At 35.0% G+C, this 8,929-nt stretch overlaps 1 protein-coding gene and 1 long non-coding RNA gene across 2 annotated transcripts in view; one reads left to right on the forward strand and one right to left on the reverse strand.

Annotated features, from left to right (window-relative positions):
- The window catches only part of LOC112161505, a 7,358-nt gene extending 2,802 nt beyond the window's left edge, over positions 1-4,556 (reverse strand). The window contains exon 1 of the long non-coding RNA XR_004949132.1: positions 4,511-4,556. This is a non-coding gene — a long non-coding RNA (uncharacterized LOC112161505). The remainder of the gene's footprint in view (positions 1-4,510) is intronic.
- Positions 1-8,929, forward strand: part of LOC112161503 (protein kinase C epsilon type) — a 118,975-nt gene that overhangs the window by 5,541 nt on the left and 104,505 nt on the right. The window lies entirely within an intron of this gene.

Consider the following 8,929-nt stretch of genomic DNA (forward strand, 5'->3'; position numbering starts at 1 on the left):
ATAAACGCCTGTCTCTTATAAAGGCCGGGCCGGCTGCCAAATTATTGGAATAAACGCCGGGGCTACTATTGGAAGATATACGGTAAGTCACTGTCGCAACAAAAAAATGCATAATAAAGAAGAAAAATGCACATATAAGTTGCACCTTTGGGAGAATTTTATTTAACAAAATATGAGACCAAAAGCAAAGTTTTTTATACTTAAAGGCAAATCCTAATAACAAGAAAAGACTGAATATATACATCAATGTGTTACTATCAAAACACTTAGCTAATCTTTAGCCTCATGAAACATCAGAGGAATCCAGTATATTTGTGCCACATATGAACCATTATTCAGACAACCATAGTTGTCTTTCTTATGCATTTTTTTTGTTGTGACTGTGAATTATATTCCAAAAACGATGGTTAATATTCTTAAACCCAATTTCTTGAATTGATTAACTATCAAGAACCAGCTTGTCTTAAAAGTTCAGTCAGCCTCACGGATTTTGTTGTTATGAGACATGTAAAACTTAATACTTACCGAAACTCTGTGCCACGTTGCTGCCAGTATCAGTATACAGATGCAGTGTTTAATGTTATGATCATTAAATACAATTAATTTTACTGTTTTATTACAATAAAAGACACTTGAATATTCAGGTAGAGTTTTTTTCTAAGCCATACTCAGAAAATAAGTGAAAAATTGTTCTGGTACAGTCTTGGGATATATCGCGATACTTATCGTATTGTGAGACACACCGGGATATGTATCATATTGTGAGACACATATCGCGATACTTATCGTATTGTGAGACACATCGGGATACGTATCGTATTGTGAGACACATATCGTGATACGTATCGTATTGTGAGACACACCTGGATACGTATCATATTGTGAGACACATATCGGGATACATATCGTATTGTGAGACACATATCGGGATATGTATTGTATTGTGAGACACATATAGGGATATGTATTGTATTGTGAGACACATATCGGGATACGTATCGTATTATGAGACACATATCGCGATACGTATCATATTGTGAGACACATATCGTGATACGTATCATATTGTGAGACAAATATCGGGATTTGTATCGTATTGTGAGACACATATCGCGGTACTTATCGTATTTTGAGACACATATCAGAATACGTATCGTATTGTGAGACACATATCGTGATACTTATCGTATTGTGAAACACATATCAGAATACATATTGTATTGCCTGGCTCTTGGCAGCACACACCTCTAGTTCCAAAGCGACTCAGAGGACGAAGAAATCAACAGATTTAATGATTTGAGGTGATTTAAAGAGTTTAGTCGACTTGTTAGCGTCTTCTTTAGGGCCGTTGTGGAGTTTGGAGTGAGACTGTTTGAGGTTGTGGACAGGGGAGCCTCTTACAGAAGAAGTTATACCAGAAATCTTGGTGTTTGTTGTTGACCAAATACTTATTTTCTGTCATAACTTTCAAATAAATTCATTACAGATTAGACAAAATGATTTTCTGATTTTTTTCTAATTTTTCTCTCATAGTTAAGATAATCCTATGATGAAAATAACAGCTCTCTCACCTTTTTAAGTGGGAGATTTTGCACAATTGGTGACTGACTGAATACTTTTTTGCTCCACTGTATTTTGTCATATGCATTAAAGTTGCACCTCTGATCAAACTGCAAAAAACTGCGAATTTAACAACAATAATTGAGAAAAATGTCTTCCGATTGCCACATCACTTTCCATAAAGTGACTGTAGAATCATCTACCAACCAAATGAAGAATTAAATGAGTTCATGATAGCTTCTTTGCTCTTGAGTGAAGGTTATAGGATCAATTATGCCTCAGAGAGCGTTATAGACACCATCTGCACTGGGGTTTAAAAGTCGAAGCCTTCTTTGACTCTCAGGAAGACAAAAAAAAAGATCTAGAATCATCAAATCTGACTTTGAAAGCTAAGTTGCTTGATTGATCGGTCTAATTAAACATACTAAGAATGACTTTTATCCTCATTAATGCCCACGACTCCAATGGTATATTATTTAGGAAAATCCATTGTTCTTTTCCACCTTTTCACAGCTTGAAATCACATTTACTTTACCAGAAAACTGTAGCTGATTTCCATTTGGACTCCACACTATCAGAGCGGAGCAGGTGTTCTGGCTTCCTGCCATTTCTGGAGGAACTGCTGTTTCTTTTGCCTTCACAGCTCTCCCGAGTCCCCCAAAACTACCTGCAGAGAACACTGCGGCGGCTGTTCTTTCTTTGCCCCAATTCCAATTTTTACCAACATTAAAACCATCTGGATTGTTTCTCTGTGTTTATCAAATTTTGTTTTTTTAGCCCTTTTTCTGAAAGACAAAATCTTTTTCTTTCTAAATATGATGTTGTATTTTAATCACTCTTATTTTTATGTTGTTTTTGACTGAGCTGGTAGAAATGAGGCATAAGGATTCTGGCCCTGAAGGTCTACCGAACATGTGCTGCCATTCCGGGGGCTCTGAAGGGCAGCAAACGGTCCTGTGAAAGCTCGATGTTTGCCTGTGGGAAATTGGTTTTGTTTGTTGTTATTCCCGCTGGTTGAGTTGAATTCTATTATGGATCGTTCCTAACCTCCCCTCAAGGGACTGCTATCGATTTGCTTACACAAAGGGGCCTCTACAAAAAAGGGAGGAGCAGAAAATAAGCGGATATTGATTTTTATCAGTTTGTTTATAATTACAAGGTGCTGCGATGAACTACAGCAGTGGTAGATGAATGAGGATTGTGAGCAGAACATGTAGCAGGTACATGCAAACTCTACTTTTACTCCATGTAAATGTGTTTTAAAATGCTTGTTTGACTGAATCAACCAGTAGGATGCAGTCATTTACAAATTATATTAATTTAATAGTAAAGAGAAGAAACCCTCAAAGAACAATAATGATGGAGAGTATCAGAGAAAAACTCAAAAAGACAAAGAAATTCTTGGAGAATTTCTCAATACTTTGGATTAATATCTGGTGCCCCCTGCTGTTCAACGTCTGCTAATGCAATAACAAACTTTTAATATCTGACTTTTAGGATTAAAATCCCATTTTAAGATTCTTTAGGTGCGTTTTTCCCTTTCCCAGTTTTAATTTTGCAAAATATTTGAATAAGAAATGCAATTAACAGTAATAATAGTTCTCTTTTTCTTCTGCTTGTGCTTATTTTTTTTAGTTTTTCCTCTTTCTTTCTCCCTTTTCATGTTTTTAAAATTAAATATGTAAAAAATAAATAATAAATATTATCAACCATAAAACACTTTCGCTAGAACAAGTTCCACCATCACTTTTTTCGGGTAATTTTTACCCCAATATAAGACACCCAATAAAAAATAGATCAAATATCACAAGAAATGATGAATTAGAATAGTTTCCTTTTGTTTCAGCTATGAAACACTTATGTAACAAAATGGAAAATAAAAGCCTAGGAAGTTGCTCAAAACTACAGAAAAATTAATAACAATAAAAAAAAATCTTAAAAATAATAATGATGCTGGATACTTGACATTTCGTCCACTGTGGGACATGTGAGACTTTACCTAGAGCAGGGGTCTGCAACCTGAGGCTCCGGAGCCACGCGGCTCTTTTAACCCTCCATTGTGGCTCCTTGGCCTTAAAAAAAGCCCCAAATTTAATATGAGTTAACATTTTTTTTTATTTTAGTTATTTTACTCATTAATATTTAGATTTTTAGAATGTCAGGTGACAGAAAAATGATGTTAAATGATTTCAATCAGTGGTTTATTGTTGTTTCTTCATACTACATTGTATCATGTTCAGATTTTTGTTAAATTTAGATTTTATTCAATGTTAGCAAATATCTAAATGACAAAAAAGAGGAAAATTCAATGAAAAATGATAGTAAATGCCATGGTTGACTTGGCTTTCTTCCAGGATTTGACACAGGGTGTCTTTTATTTTGAAAGGAACTTTCTTTAGTCAAAAGTAAATTAAGTTAGAAATGATTAGATAAATAAACAAAACACTTATAATTCAATTAATGCAATATTTAAAAGATTCATTGTGTAAATAAATGACTTAATGGCCACAAAAAATAAATAAAGTATATTTTTCTAAACATTGAGGTGATGGTTTGTGGCTCTCAGGGGGTTTTGGTCAAAAAGAAAATGATCTTTTAGCGCTAAAGGTTACAGACTGACCTAGAGACCCACGACACTCAGAAAAATGCAACATCATATAAAGTGCTCTCGGATTAAATAGGACAGAATAAAGCAAATTAATAATTAATTAAAACGGTTAGTTACTTCATTTTTCAGGTCCTTCATAATAACATCAAACTGTGGCATAGTTATGAGCTTTGAAAGCTCTGAAATTTGGAACTTTTTTGTAGAAAGTTCCAAGTTTCCATGTTTAAACTATGTCATTTGAATTGTTTTGTCTAAAATTAAGAAGTTTTACAAATACCTGGATATACCTCAATGGTCAGTGTGGACCCCATTAAAAATGGGTTCTGTCTGTGGTGGTCCCACCTGTTTGATTCTGTCGCCTCACGTCTCTAAGGTGTACAAAACTGCTGTCCACACCAGAATTTGTATTTATCCTTTTAATGATGAACCAATTTACAACATGCCTGGCAGAGCAACAACACACCACCTTACAATAGAACTAGAGGTCCTTTTATAGCTGGGGCCCGTTTCAAGAAGCAGGTTTTGTTGGAACTCTGAGTTCGTGAACTCCAAATTCGGCAAAACTCTGAGTTTTCGGTTCCAGAAAGAGGGATAACTCAAACCCGGGAAAGTGGGCGAAACCAAGCCCGTTCCAAGAAGCAGGTTAAGCTGAACTCAGAATAAATCACTATGGTAACTGAGTCTGTGAACGAAACCTGGTCGGTAGCAGGTTTTCTTCAGGAAACTTAGAGTTCTCTGAGGTCTCCGCCCCTTTTTAAAGTGAAAGATGATCAAATATGAGTTCCTCATGAACATTTTGAGAACATTCACGTTAGAGACGTCACGTTTTCACCACTCAGAAACCAAAATGACATGTTCATTCATAGAGGATCATGTAGAGAGGAGGCTGGATTAATCCAGAGGAAATGTTATTTACGACGGTAGAGGATTTGGAGGACACGAGTCGACTGACTGCAGTTTCCTGATTCATTTTTATTTCAGCGATATTATAAATAGTGAGTTTTTCCAAGGACTCGCTATTAAAAATACCGTTTTCTTTTCCTTATTTTAAACCCTTAACAATAGGAATAAAGGAATGTCAAACGCCGGAGAACTATCTGGACTGATCCACCGTCCTGTACTTGCGTCAGGCATTAGCTCAATTGACAGCAACGCTGCCTCCCACCGCATAGATAGCGAGTTCGACTCCCGGCAACGGAAAGTTATTTTTACGTTTAAAAAAATTCGGCGAATATTTTTTAAGTCTTGACAATTAAAATTAAATAAATACTTTTTTAACATATGCCAGGCAGCTACAGTTTCTTTTTAGCGTGCAGTGATATCTGTGTGTGTAGGTGGGGGGGATCACGGAGATTACTTATTAGATTGGTAACAGATCAAAAACCACTCCTTACTCAACAAGAGACAAAATAACCTTCCTGACATTATTTATTCATTATTAGAAATGATTCAAATAACTGCAGATATTTTCTCTCTGTTCTACCGCTGCAGCTGTGTTGCTTTTCTTGCAGTAAATATTCTCCTATAGTCGCATATGCTTGAAGTAACTTATCAATTTCCCTCGCCGGAAGTACGGTAACTCAGATGTTTGTCCCCGTTGCCATGGTGAATCGTGCTGTCTTTGCTCCATTGATCAGGGCTTTTTATGGTCGCGACGCTCACACCTGATTCTGGTTCTGACAACTTCAAGTTGATTGAATCAAACATTTTCAGCTGTTCTGGAACCGAAAACCCTGAGTTTGAGAATTTTGAGTCCAGTGACTCTAAGTTCAGGTTTGAACTCTAAATTTGTTGAACCTGCTTCTTGAAACGGGCCCCTGGTCCTCCTCCTCCTCACCAGGTCAACCCAATTAGCAATCAAATAAAAACATTTTGACAGAAACAACATCTAGCATAAACAAATAAAGGCAAAACATTTGTATACAGCAAAATGTAGAAAGAAAAACACTCAAACAATAATATTCAAACAAACAATTCAAACAGAAATATTATTTGGAATTTAGAACAGGCCTGTCTAAGTCAACTAAATCATTATGGGGTCCACTGAAAACCAGGAAGTGAATAAAACACTCAACAAAAAGCACAAAGTAATATAAACAGAGGAAGGGTGTTCTCACTGGAATAGTTAGATACACTTTTAATGTGTCCACCCACTAAAAGATTCTATAACAATTCCCATGAAAAAGTGTCAGATGAAAATAATATTATAGGTGACTTGATAATGTCTTGTCACAACGTCACTCATCTTTTTGTTCTGACGTGTGTTGTACACAACATGTGTGTTGTTTTATGCGACACCAGCACTAAGCGGCTGAGTCAGCCTGGATCTGGGCTGATGATGCAACAATGCAACAGCAAGAGAGACCACAGGCGGATTATAGGATGTGGTGTTCAGGGTTGCCCCAGAAACCAGCAGCAATTACTGATTTGTAAAAGAAGAAATGTTTTACGATTTTTTTTTTCTTTAAAAAATCTTTCAGAAAGCTGTCTAGAACTCTTTAGCTTTAAAAAGCTTAAAGAAATCTCTGATTTTTGTATTATGGGGCGGTAAAAAAAAATATATATATATATATATATATATATAAGTAGTGGACCAAATACTTTCTTGTTAATAAATATGATAAATATAAATCTGTTGATTAACAAATGAAGAGGATTCTTACTTATTAATTTTCGTATTATTTTAATAACTCTTTGATGAATACAATCTTTTTAAATAAGAATATTTAGATTATTGTTACGGATTAAAATAAATGACTTGTCTGTGGATGTTTTGAAATTTGATTACATCATTGATATTAATAATCCTTTATAACTTGAATCTGTTATTGTAGAGTATAAAAATTTGATATTAAGTCCTGAACTGGATATTGATAATTCATGTAGAGAAAATGGTTGGGTCAGGGTGGGATTATATAAGTTCGCTTCCTCCCACTGCCTTTCAAGCGATCTAGATGTAATTCACTGTTTTTTATTTATTTATTTTTTCATGTACTATTCCTGATTGCTTGAAATAAATCAATTCATTCATTTAATGTGATAAACCAGTACTATTTTTTCTATTTTCTTTAGTTCTATGTCCCTTCAGGGCAGAGGTGTGCAAGCTATAGCTAAACTCTTGGGCTATATACCTCAACTATTATATCTAAACTGGAATATATCATTAATTATCCTTAATAATGTTTTATTTCCCTGTAACTCTGTTTTCTTGACGTTCATGTTGTGTTTTCTGAGTTGGACAGTCATTTTTCCGATGGCACAAATGGAACAAAAGCCACAGTTTTGAAATAAAAATTCAAAAATGTTCTGTTTTAAAGTATATTTTCTATAAAATTAAAGCATGTTTTCATCCACATTCCATGGTATTTTTTTTCTTATGAGTTAGATTAGCAAAACTCGCCCTAAATTTGCTCCTGGTCCGGCCTTTTGGTCAAATTTTAGAACATTTTGTGGCCCATAAGTCAAAAATTTCCCTTCTCCTGCCTCTGGGGCTCCATGTTGATCACAGGAAGATACATGTTGTTTTCCCCTGGAAAAATATCTCAGTCAATGGAATGGAATTAATGTAATTTAGTAATTCTTTATTTTCTAAAGAACAATGTCAGAGTGATATCAAAGTGTTTATTTTTATTTAAATGTTTTAACTTTAGACCTACAGAGAACCTGAACTAAATCTACTGATTGTTAACAGGTTTCCCCTTAACTGTTAATTCAAGTGTGGATCAAAAATGTATTTCCAAAGTCATTCATTAATGTTTGCAGTGCTGTTGTGTTTTTGTTTTTACATTTATACGATTGATTTTTTGCAGATTGATTTTTCTTTTTTGTGTGTCTGCAAAAAAACTAAATTTTAGACTTCACAATTCCTGATAATTACATGACAAGTTTTTAAAAGTTGAATTTTCTTCATTGTTTTGTGTGCAACAGTAACCTTTGCAAAAGTGTGAACTGTTTTGCATAAAACGGCAAATAAAAGCAATAAAAAAGAAAATAAAGACTCAACACTGATTGAGGTGTTTTGTGTCGGCGTCTGTTTTAAGAGTTAGAAGCCAGCTTTAATCAAATCAAGTAAACAGAAAATCCTCCCTCATGCATCATTTCACAGCATCAATCCATCCTGCAGTAATTAAAGTAATTTACTGACTCCGCCTCCTCCTCATCACTGTTACCATCCGTCCCGCCGTGCAGCTTTTTATGAACACACTTCAGCTGCTGCCACTCTGCTGGCATTGACATGACTTCACGTTTACAGCACCGCTCTTTAAATTTAAAGATATAGTTCCTAAAACTGTTAGAAGTGTTTTAGTGACTCTGTGTTTATGTCTGATAAAAGGTTTGTGCAACAGAGAAGTGTCTGCACCTTAAAAACTGTGAAACTTCACAATATATTGAGTCTAAAAACTTCTCCAGATCTGCTGAAGCCTTTTTGAGGATGATGATGATGATGATGATGATGGGTTAGTCATTTGACAGCTCAAGTGTTTAACATTCTCCTATGAGTCACTGCACATCAATAGAATCCTGACTTTTCTCCTCAGTGACATTCTTCCTGTGCAGTTTACACACAAACCTTTAGTCGCCTCTGCTAACTGGAACCAAAGAAACAGTGTTTTGGGGTTTTTGCCCTGACATTATTAGGGTTTTAGGGTTTCCCTGAAAGGACTTTGAAGTAAAAAGAAAAAAATTGAAGTAAAAAAAAAAGAAATTCTGAAAATGTAATTAAATAAATGGTTAATAACTTGTGCGCACAAATTAGTTAAC

This window comes from Oryzias melastigma, linkage group LG15 (genome assembly GCF_002922805.2).
Source record: "Oryzias melastigma strain HK-1 linkage group LG15, ASM292280v2, whole genome shotgun sequence".
Classification (NCBI taxonomy): Eukaryota; Metazoa; Chordata; class Actinopteri; order Beloniformes; family Adrianichthyidae; genus Oryzias; species Oryzias melastigma.